Below are 16,833 nucleotides of genomic sequence, written 5' to 3'. Positions count from 1 at the left end.
ATCCAGAACTATTGGTTTCCTCATTACCAGATATACTACATCCATAACTAGTGGTTTCCTCATTAGCAGATATACTACATCCATAACTAGTGGTTTCCTCATTAGCAGATATACTACATCCATAACTAGTTGTTTCCTCATTACCAGATATACTACATCCATAACTAGTGGTTTCCTCATTAGCAGGGAGGGGTTTCTACAACCAGATTGTTTGCGTTTGCATCGCCCTCGTGCCGCAATTTTATTAAACACAGAAAGAAACCTATATTGGAGACCAAAAGTCGTCTGGCACACCGCTTACAGTTTCAACAACATGAATAACTTATTTCAATTCTACAAGCTTAGATGTTAATACTAATGTGAAAACAAGACAAAATGACTGTTCTTGCTCATTTTAAGACAAATGTCAAATAATCATTACATTCATTACAGACGTCAATTGTTGTACAACATCATGACTACGCTGTTGGCATCACTTTTTACAGTGGATTTCCGCTGTTGTCAGCCTTTAACTATCTGTCTGACTTTGTTGTTCACACAGGAGAGTCGGGACTACCGTGGGTCCTCTGGGGAGCCTCAACAACATCATGATGCTGACAAGGCAGAGAAGAATCTCTCCACATCAGAACACCTTAATAAGAAACACCCGCAGAGATCCACAGGGAAGAAACCTCGCTGCTGCTCTGATGGTGGGAAGAGATTCACCTCCTCAGCAAGCATTATAATTCATCAGAGAATCCACACAGTAGAGAAACCTTATAGCTGTACTCAATGAGGGAATAGTTTTTCTCATTAAACCAGCCTGACATCACACCAGAGAACACACACAGGAATGTTATCTTATATCTGTAGCTGTGGTCAATGTGGGAAGAGTTTTACTCGGCTAAGCAGCCTGATATCACACAAGAGAACACACTCAGGAGAGAAACCGTATAGCTGTAATGAATGTGGGAAGAGTTTTATTAACCTTAGCAGCCTGATGTCACACCAGAGGACACACACAGGAGAGAAACCTTATAGCTGTACTTAATGTGGGAAAAGTTTTGTTCAATCTGGCAATCTGACAGTACACCAGTGAACACACACAGGAGATAAATATTATATCTGTGATCAATGTGGGAAGAGTTATTTTTACAGCTGGCCATCTGACTGCACACCAGAGAGCACACACAGGAGAGACATCTTATAGCTGTAATCAATGTGACAAGAGATACTCTGTCTGATCAAACATCAGAAAATACATGAAAGAGTTGTTTCATGATATCAATGAATTAATGTCAATGTTGAATGTTAAGACTTTGTAGTAAGAGTATTTTAATAATGTCACAATGTAGAAGCCTAAACGTTTGCCCCCTTATCTTTTGATTTCAACATGATATGGATATTAGCCTCAGAAAAAATCCAGGCTCTGAATTGAAAGAGTACTATTTATGTGATTTAACAAAAAGTGACAAACACAAAAAGAGCTGTGTTGCACTCACCATGTTGGTGACCCACTTGAATCAAAATGCAACACTTCTAAATGTAGAGATCTGTTTTATACAAATTGTCCTCTAACCAGTGATGTACACATTATTCCCAGATTACGTGTGGTTTTTGAGCTGTTAGTTTCATCTATATGTGCAACCTCATCTCCCTCATCTTGCACAATTGATTTTAACACGATATCGATGAGTTATGACAAATAAGTGTTGTGTTCTTTGTTTAGCGACCCCTACATATAAATGCATCACTCCAAAATGTAGCTGACTGTCTTCTGCAGGTTGTCTTCTAACCAGTGATCTAAAAGATATCTCCCATTTTTAAATGTTAGTTTCAACAGCAAATACAACCTAATCTCCCCCCTAATCAATATCAGTGAGTTATTGCTACTTGTCAAAACAACAGTGTTTTTGGTGCTTGTGTCCATGGAGAGGACAACTTGGTTTCTGATTGTCTCAAGGTTGGGCAGTCAAAAAGATTTGTGTTTAGCCTGTGTGTTCCATGGAACACAAATTATTTGGAATTTCTGTATTCGAGATGAGTTGTGTTTGGGCTCGTTCCAAGGGGACGAGAGTTCTAGAAGCTAGTGAGTTTTAGGAAGATGAGAGTTCTAGAAGCTAGTGGGTTTTAGGAAAGGAAAAAATACACGTTTTTTTTCTTGTTTTTAATTGTTGATAGCCAGTAGACACCATGTTTATATTGTTGAAGGTGAAGCATTTTAGTTGATTATATTGTGAAATGGAAGTTGTTTTCTGTTGGTGGTGCGCATTCTTTTAAGGTGTTACAGTCTGGTTTTTCCATTTATGTTTTGAGGTTGGACTTTAGCACGTATAGCTCGTTAGCGCGTATAGCTCGTTAGTATGTAGGACGCACTGATTGGTGTCACCTAGTTAGTCAGTATGTGTTACACCTGTGCTGGCTTGTCCATCTCGTTAGTGGGAAGGTGTTTCACCTGAGCTGGTCCAGGTTCTATTTAAGAGTGTCTGGCCCAATGCTCCAGTTGTGTTGATAGATGTGGAGAGTCAACACCTTTAGTTGCTCCACCTTTTTGATTAAAATATGTTTTCATTCCAAGTTGAAGCTTCTTTCTGAAGAGAGCTTATTTTTTTAAATGAATCAATACAAGCAAACAAGATCGGTTCCGGGGATTGGTATGGCAAATACCTTACGATTTGCCTGGACTGAAAATGAGATGGAGCCGTGGAGTAGAGAGACATTTGGAAGGACTATTTTGATGGGATGCCTCAGGATAGAGGTGAAGGAAGTGCTCTGCCTTCAAGGGAACCCGAATGAGAAGGCTTTCGATGTGACGTTTCACAAAGAAGAAAAACACGACGAAGTAATGAAGATGGCAAAGGAAGCTGAGAAAACGGGACCCCTGTGCCATTATGCGGTGACCAGCCTGGCGAAGAACAACTTCAGGGTGGTCACCGTAACCATGTACAATCCGCACGTGAAAGATGAAGAGGTGAGGGCCTTTCTGGGGAGGTACATGGACAATGTCTCCTCAGCGAGGTACCTCAGGGACTTCCTGGGTTTCTGGAACGGGAGAAGAGGGTTCCAGGCGTTACTCAGGGAGTCCCCGAAGAGTGTGGATGGCTACCTCCATCCTCCGGCGATGTTCTCCCTGGGGGCTGACAGGGGAACACTCTACTATGCCCGTCAGCCCCCGTTCTGCAGGCGTTGTATGGCCTACGGCCATATCCTGGCCTCGTGCAGTGCCAAGAGGTGTCGATTTTGTGGGTCGGAAGAGCACGAGGCCAAGGAATGTGACGAGCCCAAGGCTTGCCACGGGTGTGGCTCAAGAGCACACCTGTGGCGTGATTGCCCGGCTCGTCACAGGTCATACGCGTCTGCAGCTGGGGGGGGAGCGGGGGATGGGGGGAGGAAAGAGGACGCATGCGGATTGTACGGATGGCACAGGGGAAAGGACGGAGAAGGACGAAGAGGCGAAAAGAAAGAGGAGAGAAGATGGAAAGAAGGAAAAAGAAGGAGAGATTAAAAAGAAGGTGGAAGAACGTGGAGGAGCAGAGAAGGGGACAGTGGGACGAGAAGGAGTGGAAGAGGGAAGGGGGACAGTGACGGAGAAGGAGGGAGGAGTGGGAGGGGAGGGGGGGGAGATGGGGGGGAAGGAGTGGGGGGACAGCCTGCCAGGCTTCCTCGAGGTCGAAATGAGGGATTTGGTGGAGGGGTTAGTGGGGATGGGACGTTGTGTCTCCCCGCTACCTCCTTCACCAAAGAAGAAAGGGATAAAGAGGGGGAGCTTGGCAGGAAGTGAGAGGGAGGGGGGTGTGGAGGGGGAGGGGGGGGTTAAGAGAGTGGCGGGGGGGGGGGAGGGTAATTTGTCCTCCCGGTTTGCCTCAGCCCCTTGCATTTTAGTGGATGACTCCAGTGAGGGGTCGGTGGGTTGTTTGCTAGAGGGATCCCAACTCCTGTTTGGGGAGATGGGGTCCCCTATATGCAGCCCCGAGGCAAACAGGGAGGGGGGGATGGTGGGTGGGGAGGGAGGACCCAACACACTGCCTGGATCATGGGTTGGGATGGAGGACGGGGGGGCGTCAGGAGAGGAGAGGACGTCCCCGCCGGTGGAGATGGACCAGGGGAGCATCGGGTGAGTCTACTGGTTTTTCTTTGGGTTTTGGGGTTTTTATTTGTTGTAAATAATTAAATGAATAGTTCTGTTTTTTTTTTTTGTCTAAATGTTAGGGGGTTAAGGGATAATGTTAAAAGGAGGGCGGTTTTTTGTTATTTAGAGGGTGTGGGGTTTGATTTCTGTTTTTTACAGGAGGCTCACCTGAGGCATGGTGGGGATGTGTGTAGATTTAAGAGGGAGTGGGATAAGGGGGAATCTTTTTGGGGCATAGGAGGGGTGCACTCAACAGGAGTAGGGATTTTGTGTGGGCATAGAGAGGTTAAAATAGAGAACACTTTTGTAATAATGCAGGGTAGAGTTTTGGGGATAGATGTTAAGTTTAGAGAAGCTAGATATAGGTTAATTGGGGTGTATGGGCCACAGGTGGCGGCAGACAGGAGGGAGATGGTGGACTGTCTGGCGCCCCTGTGTGTTACAAACAGGCACTTGGTGATAGGAGGAGACTTTAATATAGATTTAGGGTTAGGCGGTGATAGCAGTGCAGGTGCCATCTCTGGGCTAATGGCTTGCCATGGTCTGGTTGATGGTGGCCTGCACACTACTCCGGCAATGGTCGGTCCTACATGGCGCAACTCCAGGGGGGTTGCGCGGAGGCTCGACTACATTTTTGTATCCAGGTCTTTGGGTCAGTTGTCTGGGCGACTGTTGCCTGTTTTCTTCACGGATCACGACGGGGTGTTCCTGCAGGTGGGGTCGCCAGTCTGCCTCTTCGGTAGGGGGTACTGGAAGTTAGATCGGGATATACTGGAGGAGCAGGCTTTCGTTGACGCATTTTTTTGTTTCTTTCGGAGGCTTGACGGCCTCCGGTCCATGTGCGAGGGGGTGTTAGAGTGGTGGGATTTAGTCAAGGGGAGGATAAGGGCTTTTATAATAGGATATTGTAGAAGGAAAAACAGGGAGGAAAGGAGGGAGGTGGATCGTATCCAAAGGTTAATTGAACTCGAGTACGAGGCAGGCAACCTCGGCGGGTCGATTGACTGGGAGAGATTCGCAGCCCTAAAGGCGCAGCTCAGGGAGCTGCAGGAGCAGAAGGCTCGAGCTTTCCTGGAGCGTGCGCATAGTGGCTTTCTAGAACATAATGAGACTTGTTCCGCTATGTTCTTTAAGTCGGTTAGGGCCAGACAGAGTAGGAAGGTAATGAAGAGAGTTAGGGAAGAAAATGGTAGTATAGTAAGTAAACCAGAGGAAATGGTCAGGGTGACAACTGATCATTTCCAAGGTTTATTTAAGGAAAGGGAAATAGATGTAGAGCAGGGAAACGTGTTTTTAGAACACTTGTCCCGGCGGTTGCCAGAGGACATTAGAGACGTGATGGAGGCCCAGATCTCACTAGAAGAGGTTGAGAGCGCTCTTAGGAGGATGGGAAAAGGGAAGGTGCCTGGGATGGATGGGCTGCCGGCTGAGTTTTACCTCAAGTTTTGGGGTATACTTGGACCAGTGGTTCTCGAAGTCTTGAAGGCCATCCTTGAGACGGGGGTCCCGGGGGGATCAATGGCTGTTGGTGTGCTGTCACTTCTTTATAAGAAGGGGGAAGCAACTGACCTTGGCAACTGGCGGCCATTGACCATGCTGTGCGTAGATTACAAGATTCTTGCAAAGGTTTTAGCAGACCGGTTGCACACAGCCCTTCCCTACGTCGTCCACGAGGATCAGACGTGCGGGGTAGAGGGCCGCTCTATAAGATGGAACCTACAGTTGATCAGGGATTCCATCGCTTGGGTTGAAGATAGAGGGCTGCCTTTAATGGTAGCAGCGCTAGATCAGGCGAAAGCTTTTGATCGCGTGAATAGATATTTTCTATTCAGGGTGTTAGGTAGATTAGGATTTGGGGAGAAGTTTATAGGATGGATCCGTACTTTATATGTCGGAGCGGGGTGTCGAGTTAGTGTAAATAGTCACTTAGGTGACGTTTTTGACCTCTCGTCTGGGGTCAGGCAGGGATGCCCACTCTCGGCTCTCCTCTTCGTTCTGTACATGGAGCCTCTGGGGGCTGCCATTAGGGCAGACACAGGGGTGGAAGGCTTGTTGATCCCTGGAAGCAGTGGGCTGCGTGTTAAGATGACGCAGTACGCCGACGACACTTCCTTGCTGTTGTGCAAGGACTCGTGCCTGACAAGGTCCCTTGCCATCTTTGGGGATTTCACCCGAGCGTCGGGAGCAGTTCTGAACCATGCAAAGTCTTCCGTCAAGTTTTTCGGAAGATGGCGCGGTAGAACGGATGTGCCTGGGGGGTTATCTCTCTGTGAAGGGGCCCTGAGGATTCTCGGGGTTCATTTTGAGACCTCCGGCTCAGCGACGCTAAACTGGAACATGCGTATCGCAGTGGTACAGAGGAAGCTAGCAATGTGGAAGGCTAGGTATTTGTCTTTTATGGGCAAAGTCCTGGTCCTAAAGGTGGATGTGTTGCCGTCTCTTTTGTATGTGGCATACATCTATCCATTGCCGGCTTGTCTGAGGAGGCCTCTAGTGAGGCTTGTGTTTCAGTTTATGTGGAGTGGCAGGTGCGAGTGGGTCGCCAGGGCACGCATGATCTGTCCCATCGGGGAGGGAGGTAGGGGGGTACCACATTTCCCCCTCAAGCTGGACGCCATTTTTGTTTCTTTCTTGTTGACGGAGCTTGCTCGTCCGGTTATACACCCGTCCGGTTACCTCCTGCGGGTGTTCTTCTCGTATAAGGCGAGAAGCGTAATGGTGTGGTCTAACGCGGGTCCTCGGGCGGAACAGCTGCCGTGGCATTTTGGCCATGCGGCCAAGTGGCTGCGTGCGCACCCCGAGGTTGAAGTTGCCCGAGTAGGTTTAGACCACAGGCACCTGTACGAGGAGGTCAGGCAGGCAGGGAGTCCTGCGCCTGTAGCAGGCATCTCGTCAGTGGTCTGGGAGGGAGTGCAGGCGCGGGGCCTGGACAATAGGCTCAAGGACCTGAATTGGTTGGGCCTCCATAAGCGCTTGCCGGTACGTGCCATCTTGTACCGGTATAGTTTGGTGCAATCCCCCACCTGTCCAAGATCCTCTTGTGGCAGGGAGGAGACTGTGCGCCATGCCTTTTGGGACTGTGCCTTTGCCGGACTAGTCTGGGCTAGGGCACGGGTAATGCTAGGTGTGGTTAGGAGTGATTTTGTTTTGACATGGGCTAGGCTAGAGAGAGGCGTAGGGAGAGCAAAGGGAACGGATAGGGACAGGTTTCTGCTCTGGCTTCTCATGAGTCTCTTTAAAAAGGGACTGTGGGAAGCCAGGCAGAATTTAGTCAAGACAGGGAGAGATTGGGGGGTGGAAGGGATAGTGAGAAGGGTGGAAGGTGATTTGAGGGGGAAGATGAAGAGGGAGGAGAGGAAGTGGGGGAAGCATGCGGCACGGGAGAGGTGGAAAGGGGGTTTAGGGCTGGGAGTGTTAGAGTGAGTTTGGTAAGGGGATAGATTAGGGAAGGGGAGATAGGGAAAGGGTTAGGTATTGGTTAGGTATGACGGGGAGGGACGATGCTCCCCTGAGGTTTGTTTTTGTTTGATGTTTTTGTAAATACAATTAATTAAGAATGAATGAGAATTATGATTTTGTAATAGTATGAATGGTATTGATTGTAATACATTATTTTAACCACCTCGGTAGCTTGCTAGCCAACATAGCCGAAAGATTCAAGATATTTATATGCTTTCGATGTATTTATATGCTTTCGGTGTACACACTTCTGTCGTATCTACTTGTTAACCTATTTGATATTACGTAGTTTTTTATTAGTCAGCTATAGTAGCTGGCTGGTTAAGTTAGCACTAGCCTAGTCGCTAATGATAGCTAGCTAACATCCCCGACCATGAGCTCCCTAAACTACTCTCCTCCTGTTAAAGAAGAGGAGGATGGACGGAGAAAGAAGCTCAGGGGCTGAACATTGTCGTGAAAGAGGAGGAGAAAGAAGAGGATGTCACAGTAAAACAAGAAGTATAAGGTGAGGCTATTACAGTGAAAGAAGAAGAGAAAGATGTTTCAGTGGAAGAGGAGGAGGATGTTACAGTAAAAGAAGAGGAGGATGCAGTTTTTGGAGGGAAGAAGGAAGGGGAGATTACTGTCACATTGAAAGATGAAGAGGTGGAGATAGGAGATCTGATTAACACCAGTGAGTACCGCCTTAAATTCGTTTTTTAGTTTCGATATTCGGAGTTGGCTCGTCAATACCTCTTCAACGGAGGGCCCTGGGATGATGACTGATATGTCTAGAATCAGACGACGTAGAGAGCAAGCTACCTCTTGTTTTCTCGGTTCCGTTTCCAAAAAGTGACTTAACATATATATTTGAGAAAGGTCTATCTGCAGACTGGGGGGCACGGCAAGTAGTGATTTTAATGTAGTGATGTTTTACTACACACCGAGCCCCCCAATAGTGACATGTGAGAGTTGGGTTGGCTACATCAAAGATTATAGATATACTGACAAGATGTCTTTTCGCCCTAACAAGGGGAGTCGTTGTCCACAAAGCGGCACTGTGGGTTGTCTTTCTCCCGCCTATCCTGTCTTTGGATTGGTGGATACAAATTATTGTAATCTATTGTTTATATTCTATGAGGGTTGTTGACATCAATCGCCTGTATTTAACGGAGAGAGATGCTAAGCTACTAGCATGAATATGCGTAGCGATCTGGAGACAACTCCTATAGTGTTTTTTATCAAAGTTGTGGTATGTCATAACTTAAGCTTTATGAAACTTCTGTTAGATCAAGTAAACCTCACGTAGCAAATAAGCCATTCATTTGGTTGTTGACCAAATTCGACACTTTCCACATTGGGTTGATAATTGTTTCCACTTGGATACAACCTACTGTATCCTACTGGCATGACCTAGAGAGATGTAACCTACTGGCATGACCTATACAACCCCTTGTATACAACCTACTGTAACCTACTGGCATGACCTAGAGAGATACAACCTATTGTAGCCTACTGGCATGACCTAGAGAGATACAACCTACTGTAGCCTACTGGCATGTCCTAGAGAGATACAACCTATTGTAGCCTACTGGCATTACCTAAATAGTTACAACCTACTGTAACCTACTGGCATGACCTAGAGATAAAACCTACTGTAACCTACTGGCATGTCCTAGAGAGATACAACCTACATCCAGAACTATTGGTTTCCTCATTACCAGATATACTACATCCATAACTAGTGGTTTCCTCATTAGCAGATATACTACATCCATAACTAGTGGTTTCCTCATTAGCAGATATACTACATCCATAACTAGTTGTTTCCTCATTACCAGATATACTACATCCATAACTAGTGGTTTCCTCATTAGCAGGGAGGGGTTTCTACAACCAGATTGTTTGCGTTTGCATCGCCCTCGTGCCGCAATTTTATTAAACACAGAAAGAAACCTATATTGGAGACCAAAAGTCGTCTGGCACACCGCTTACAGTTTCAACAACATGAATAACTTATTTCAATTCTACAAGCTTAGATGTTAATACTAATGTGAAAACAAGACAAAATGACTGTTCTTGCTCATTTTAAGACAAATGTCAAATAATCATTACATTCATTACAGACGTCAATTGTTGTACAACATCATGACTACGCTGTTGGCATCACTTTTTACAGTGGATTTCCGCTGTTGTCAGCCTTTAACTATCTGTCTGACTTTGTTGTTCACACAGGAGAGTCGGGACTACCGTGGGTCCTCTGGGGAGCCTCAACAACATCATGATGCTGACAAGGCAGAGAAGAATCTCTCCACATCAGAACACCTTAATAAGAAACACCCGCAGAGATCCACAGGGAAGAAACCTCGCTGCTGCTCTGATGGTGGGAAGAGATTCACCTCCTCAGCAAGCATTATAATTCATCAGAGAATCCACACAGTAGAGAAACCTTATAGCTGTACTCAATGAGGGAATAGTTTTTCTCATTAAACCAGCCTGACATCACACCAGAGAACACACACAGGAATGTTATCTTATATCTGTAGCTGTGGTCAATGTGGGAAGAGTTTTACTCGGCTAAGCAGCCTGATATCACACAAGAGAACACACTCAGGAGAGAAACCGTATAGCTGTAATGAATGTGGGAAGAGTTTTATTAACCTTAGCAGCCTGATGTCACACCAGAGGACACACACAGGAGAGAAACCTTATAGCTGTACTTAATGTGGGAAAAGTTTTGTTCAATCTGGCAATCTGACAGTACACCAGTGAACACACACAGGAGATAAATATTATATCTGTGATCAATGTGGGAAGAGTTATTTTTACAGCTGGCCATCTGACTGCACACCAGAGAGCACACACAGGAGAGACATCTTATAGCTGTAATCAATGTGACAAGAGATACTCTGTCTGATCAAACATCAGAAAATACATGAAAGAGTTGTTTCATGATATCAATGAATTAATGTCAATGTTGAATGTTAAGACTTTGTAGTAAGAGTATTTTAATAATGTCACAATGTAGAAGCCTAAACGTTTGCCCCCTTATCTTTTGATTTCAACATGATATGGATATTAGCCTCAGAAAAAATCCAGGCTCTGAATTGAAAGAGTACTATTTATGTGATTTAACAAAAAGTGACAAACACAAAAAGAGCTGTGTTGCACTCACCATGTTGGTGACCCACTTGAATCAAAATGCAACACTTCTAAATGTAGAGATCTGTTTTATACAAATTGTCCTCTAACCAGTGATGTACACATTATTCCCAGATTACGTGTGGTTTTTGAGCTGTTAGTTTCATCTATATGTGCAACCTCATCTCCCTCATCTTGCACAATTGATTTTAACACGATATCGATGAGTTATGACAAATAAGTGTTGTGTTCTTTGTTTAGCGACCCCTACATATAAATGCATCACTCCAAAATGTAGCTGACTGTCTTCTGCAGGTTGTCTTCTAACCAGTGATCTAAAAGATATCTCCCATTTTTAAATGTTAGTTTCAACAGCAAATACAACCTAATCTCCCCCCTAATCAATATCAGTGAGTTATTGCTACTTGTCAAAACAACAGTGTTTTTGGTGCTTGTGTCCATGGAGAGGACAACTTGGTTTCTGATTGTCTCAAGGTTGGGCAGTCAAAAAGATTTGTGTTTAGCCTGTGTGTTCCATGGAACACAAATTATTTGGAATTTCTGTATTCGAGATGAGTTGTGTTTGGGCTCGTTCCAAGGGGACGAGAGTTCTAGAAGCTAGTGAGTTTTAGGAAGATGAGAGTTCTAGAAGCTAGTGGGTTTTAGGAAGGGAAAAAATACACGTTTTTTTTCTTGTTTTTAATTGTTGATAGCCAGTAGACACCATGTTTATATTGTTGAAGGTGAAGCATTTTAGTTGATTATATTGTGAAATGGAAGTTGTTTTCTGTTGGTGGTGCGCATTCTTTTAAGGTGTTACAGTCTGGTTTTTCCATTTATGTTTTGAGGTTGGACTTTAGCACGTATAGCTCGTTAGCGCGTATAGCTCGTTAGTATGTAGGACGCACTGATTGGTGTCACCTAGTTAGTCAGTATGTGTTACACCTGTGCTGGCTTGTCCATCTCGTTAGTGGGAAGGTGTTTCACCTGAGCTGGTCCAGGTTCTATTTAAGAGTGTCTGGCCCAATGCTCCAGTTGTGTTGATAGATGTGGAGAGTCAACACCTTTAGTTGCTCCACCTTTTTGATTAAAATATGTTTTCATTCCAAGTTGAAGCTTCTTTCTGAAGAGAGCTTATTTTTTTAAATGAATCAATACAAGCAAACAAGATCGGTTCCGGGGATTGGTATGGCAAATACCTTACGATTTGCCTGGACTGAAAATGAGATGGAGCCGTGGAGTAGAGAGACATTTGGAAGGACTATTTTGATGGGATGCCTCAGGATAGAGGTGAAGGAAGTGCTCTGCCTTCAAGGGAACCCGAATGAGAAGGCTTTCGATGTGACGTTTCACAAAGAAGAAAAACACGACGAAGTAATGAAGATGGCAAAGGAAGCTGAGAAAACGGGACCCCTGTGCCATTATGCGGTGACCAGCCTGGCGAAGAACAACTTCAGGGTGGTCACCGTAACCATGTACAATCCGCACGTGAAAGATGAAGAGGTGAGGGCCTTTCTGGGGAGGTACATGGACAATGTCTCCTCAGCGAGGTACCTCAGGGACTTCCTGGGTTTCTGGAACGGGAGAAGAGGGTTCCAGGCGTTACTCAGGGAGTCCCCGAAGAGTGTGGATGGCTACCTCCATCCTCCGGCGATGTTCTCCCTGGGGGCTGACAGGGGAACACTCTACTATGCCCGTCAGCCCCCGTTCTGCAGGCGTTGTATGGCCTACGGCCATATCCTGGCCTCGTGCAGTGCCAAGAGGTGTCGATTTTGTGGGTCGGAAGAGCACGAGGCCAAGGAATGTGACGAGCCCAAGGCTTGCCACGGGTGTGGCTCAAGAGCACACCTGTGGCGTGATTGCCCGGCTCGTCACAGGTCATACGCGTCTGCAGCTGGGGGGGGAGCGGGGGATGGGGGGAGGAAAGAGGACGCATGCGGATTGTACGGATGGCACAGGGGAAAGGACGGAGAAGGACGAAGAGGCGAAAAGAAAGAGGAGAGAAGATGGAAAGAAGGAAAAAGAAGGAGAGATTAAAAAGAAGGTGGAAGAACGTGGAGGAGCAGAGAAGGGGACAGTGGGACGAGAAGGAGTGGAAGAGGGAAGGGGGACAGTGACGGAGAAGGAGGGAGGAGTGGGAGGGGAGGGGGGGGAGATGGGGGGGAAGGAGTGGGGGGACAGCCTGCCAGGCTTCCTCGAGGTCGAAATGAGGGATTTGGTGGAGGGGTTAGTGGGGATGGGACGTTGTGTCTCCCCGCTACCTCCTTCACCAAAGAAGAAAGGGATAAAGAGGGGGAGCTTGGCAGGAAGTGAGAGGGAGGGGGGTGTGGAGGGGGAGGGGGGGGGTTAAGAGAGTGGCGGGGGGGGGGGAGGGTAATTTGTCCTCCCGGTTTGCCTCAGCCCCTTGCATTTTAGTGGATGACTCCAGTGAGGGGTCGGTGGGTTGTTTGCTAGAGGGATCCCAACTCCTGTTTGGGGAGATGGGGTCCCCTATATGCAGCCCCGAGGCAAACAGGGAGGGGGGGATGGTGGGTGGGGAGGGAGGACCCAACACACTGCCTGGATCATGGGTTGGGATGGAGGACGGGGGGGCGTCAGGAGAGGAGAGGACGTCCCCGCCGGTGGAGATGGACCAGGGGAGCATCGGGTGAGTCTCCTGGTTTTTCTTTGGGTTTTGGGGTTTTTATTTGTTGTAAATAATTAAATGAATAGTTCTGTTTTTTTTGTTTGTCTAAATGTTAGGGGGTTAAGGGATAATGTTAAAAGGAGGGCGGTTTTTTGTTATTTAGAGGGTGTGGGGTTTGATTTCTGTTTTTTACAGGAAGTTTGAGCACCATTTATCAGGAACGAGTTTCACTCACCTCTTAATTTAAAAAATATATACTTCCGAGGTGTGGTATCCACTCAGCTCGCTGCCTCTCAGATCAAAGGTGGGTCCATCTGCTCCGTTCTCTAAGTGTGGTCTCCCTGAGATTCCAAGTTAGAGGAATCCCTCGTGTACCATTTACCCAGGTCGTCGGGAGCGGTCAGCAAGTGAAGAATAACATCCCCATCGCCAAATGTGGTGGTTAACTTCTTTAATATCAAATGAGGAGAGAAACATATCACACAAGTCAGAGTTATGCCTAAATCTTTATTCACTTAATAAGGGAGCAGGTCAATACAACGTGCACATATAAAGTGAATCAATTGAGTCTCTACGATAATGATGGCTGGTCGACCCACAGGACAAAAGTACAAAGGTCTTTTATAGCCAAGATACTCTCCTTTCAACCTACATGACGAACAACAGATGTATATAACGGGTCACAAGGATAAGATGTATGAAAGATACATACAATTCTCAGCAGACAGTATCTGCTGTAAAAACAGTACTTTGTGTAGAGACCAGGGTCTGGCCCTGGGGTAATCTCTCCCTGGTACCATATAGAACAGAAACATTAACTCATGCTCTGGAATGTGGTCTCTTTAGGTTTCATCACACAAAAGACACAGTAAATCTCCTGTCAGTGTTTTCTCTCAGAGGCCAATCCTCAGTAGAACACACAGACACAATAGTTCTAAGAACCCTCTATTCTGTTGCATAAAACAATCATTTAATGCAATGAAAGTATTATAACATACTCTTGCAATTTCGCTCTCAGTGTCCACAACTGGGACCTAAAATACATCCACCATGAGACCCACTAAATCTGCCCAAGAAGAGGAAAACCCCACAACAAACTTAAAAACAGGACACAAAACAAAACGATAGCGCAACTAATGTTGTTGACTCTCCACATCTATCAAGACAACTGGAGCACTGGGCCAGACACTCTTAAATCGAACCTGGACCAGCTCAGGTGAAACACCTTCACACTAACGAGATGGAAAAGCCAGCACAGGTGTAACACATACTGACTAACGAGGTGACACCAAACAGTGCGTCATACATGCTAACGAGCTAGACGTGCTAAACTATATTTTCCCCCCACTAGTTTCTAGAACTCTCGTCTTCCTAAAACTCACTAGCTTCTAGAACTCTCGTCCCCTTGGAATGAGCCCAAACAAAACTCATCTCCAATACTGAAAAACATGCAGTCAAAATAAGATCCATGGTAACGCACTGGCTAAACGCAAAACACAAAACTTTTTGACTGCCAACCTTGAGACAATCAGAAACCAAGTTGCACCAAAACGCTGTTGTTTTGACAAGTAGCAATAAACTACTGATATCGATTAGGAGGAAAATCAGGTTGTATGTGATGTTGAAACTAACACAACTAAATAAACACATGGAAACGGGAGATATCTTTTACCTCGACTGGTTAGAGGACAACCTGCAGAAGACAGTCAGCTACATTTTGGAGTGATGCATTTAAATGTAGGGGTCGCTAAACAAAGGAACACAACACTTATTTGTCATCACTCATCAATATCATGTTGAAATCAATTGTGCCGAGAGGAGGGACATGAGGTTGCACGTCCTGTTAAAACTAACAGCTCAAAAACTACACGGAATCTGAGAATAATGTGTACATCCCTGATTAGAGGACAACTTGTAAAAAATAGCTAGCTAAATTTTGAAGTATTGCATTTTGATTCAAGTGGGTCACCAACGTGGTAAGTGTAACACAGCTCTTTTTGTGTTAGTCACTTTTTTGTTAAATCTCATAAATAGTACTCTTCCATTTCAGAGGCTGGATTTTCCCTTGAGGCTAATATCCACATCATGCTGAAATCAATAGAACAGGGGGCAAACATTTAGGCTTCTACATTGTGACATCATTAAAATGCTCCTACTACAAAGTGTTAGCATTCTACATTGTGACATTATTTCATTGATATCATGAAACTTCATGTATTTTCTGATGTCTAATCAGAGATCTTTTATCAGAGTATCTCTTCCCACATTGATTACAGCTATAAGGTTTCTCTCCTGTGCGTGTTCTCTGGTGTTTTGTTAGACAGCTAGATCTAGAAAAACTTTTCCCACATTGACTACAACTATAAGATTTCTCTCTTGTGTTTGTTCTCTGGTGTATCGTTAGAGAGCTAGATGAAGAGAAACTCTTCGCACATTGATTACAGCTATAAGGTTTCTCTCCTGTGCGTGTTCTCTGGTGTTTTGTTAGACAGCTAGATCTAGAAAAACTCTTCCCACATTGACTACAACTATAAGGTTTCTCTCTTGTGTTTGTTCTCTGGTGTATCGTTAGAGAGCTAGATGAAGAGAAACTCTTCACACATTTATTACAGCTATAAGATTTCTCTCCTGTGTGTGTTCTCTGGTGTATAGTTAGATTGCTAGATGTAGTAAAACTCTTCCCACAGTGATCATAGTCTAAAGATTTCTCTCATGTGTGAATTTGTTGATGCATTTTAAGGTCTGATGAAGAGTTGAATCTCTTCCCACAGTCAGAGCAGCAGTGAGATTTCCCTCCAATGTGTATTCTCAGGTGTTCTTTTAGTGAATTTGGTATTGAGAAAAATAGCCCACTATCAGAGCAGCAGTTAGATTTCTTCCCAGTGGGTCTCTGCTGGTAATTCTGGAGGAATTCTGATCTGGAGAGAGTCTTCTCTGTCTCGTCAGCATCATGATGTTGTTGAGGTTCCCCAGAGGATCCACGATAGTCACATCTCTCTCTCGTGTGAACGACAACGTCAGACAGATGGTTAAAGCCCCAAAACATCAGAAATCCATTGTTTATTTGAGGTAACAGGTGATGCCCAGAGCATACCCATGAAGTTGTACAACAATTGACATGTGTTAAATGATTTCACAATTAAGACAAGTCAAGATAGCAACAATAGTTATATTTAGTCTTGTTTTCACATTAGTAGTAACTAGAAATAAGTTATTATAGTTGTTGAAATCCTAAGCAGTGTGCCAGACAACTATTGGTCTCCAATACAGGTCCCTTTCTGTGTTTGCTTAAATTGCGTCACGAGGTCAATGCACACACAATTTGATTAACTCCTCCATGCTAATGAGGAAACAGCTAGTTGTGGATGTAGTATATCTGGTCATGAGGAAACCACTAGTTATGGATGTAGTATATCTGGTAATAAGGAAACCACTAGTTATGGATGTAGTATATCTGGTAATGAGGAAACCACTAGTTATGGATGTAGTATATCTGGTCATGAGGAAACCACTAGTTATG

General features: G+C 45.2%; 3 pseudogenes across 2 annotated transcripts; 2 read left to right on the top strand and 1 right to left on the bottom strand.

The window, feature by feature from the left end:
• Positions 1-454: 454 nt before the first annotated feature.
• LOC149978850 (uncharacterized) lies at positions 455-1,848 on the top strand (annotated as a pseudogene). Its single transcript, XR_016485466.1, has one exon. The product of XR_016485466.1 is annotated as an uncharacterized LOC149978850 (transcript).
• An 868-nt stretch (positions 1,849-2,716) lies between these two features.
• LOC118938064 (uncharacterized) lies at positions 2,717-11,088 on the top strand (annotated as a pseudogene). The gene is made up of 3 exons (XR_016485465.1): positions 2,717-3,071; positions 3,325-3,524; positions 9,782-11,088. The product of XR_016485465.1 is annotated as an uncharacterized LOC118938064 (transcript).
• A 4,425-nt stretch (positions 11,089-15,513) lies between these two features.
• LOC149978849 (uncharacterized) lies at positions 15,514-16,359 on the bottom strand (annotated as a pseudogene).
• Positions 16,360-16,833: the final 474 nt, after the last annotated feature.

Source organism: Oncorhynchus mykiss, chromosome 13 (assembly GCF_057628025.1).
Source record: "Oncorhynchus mykiss isolate SJ-2025 chromosome 13, ASM5762802v1, whole genome shotgun sequence".
In the NCBI taxonomy this organism is placed as follows: Eukaryota; Metazoa; Chordata; class Actinopteri; order Salmoniformes; family Salmonidae; genus Oncorhynchus; species Oncorhynchus mykiss.
The sequence above is the reverse complement of the archived record's forward strand: the minus strand, read 5'-3'. Positions and strand labels throughout refer to the sequence as shown.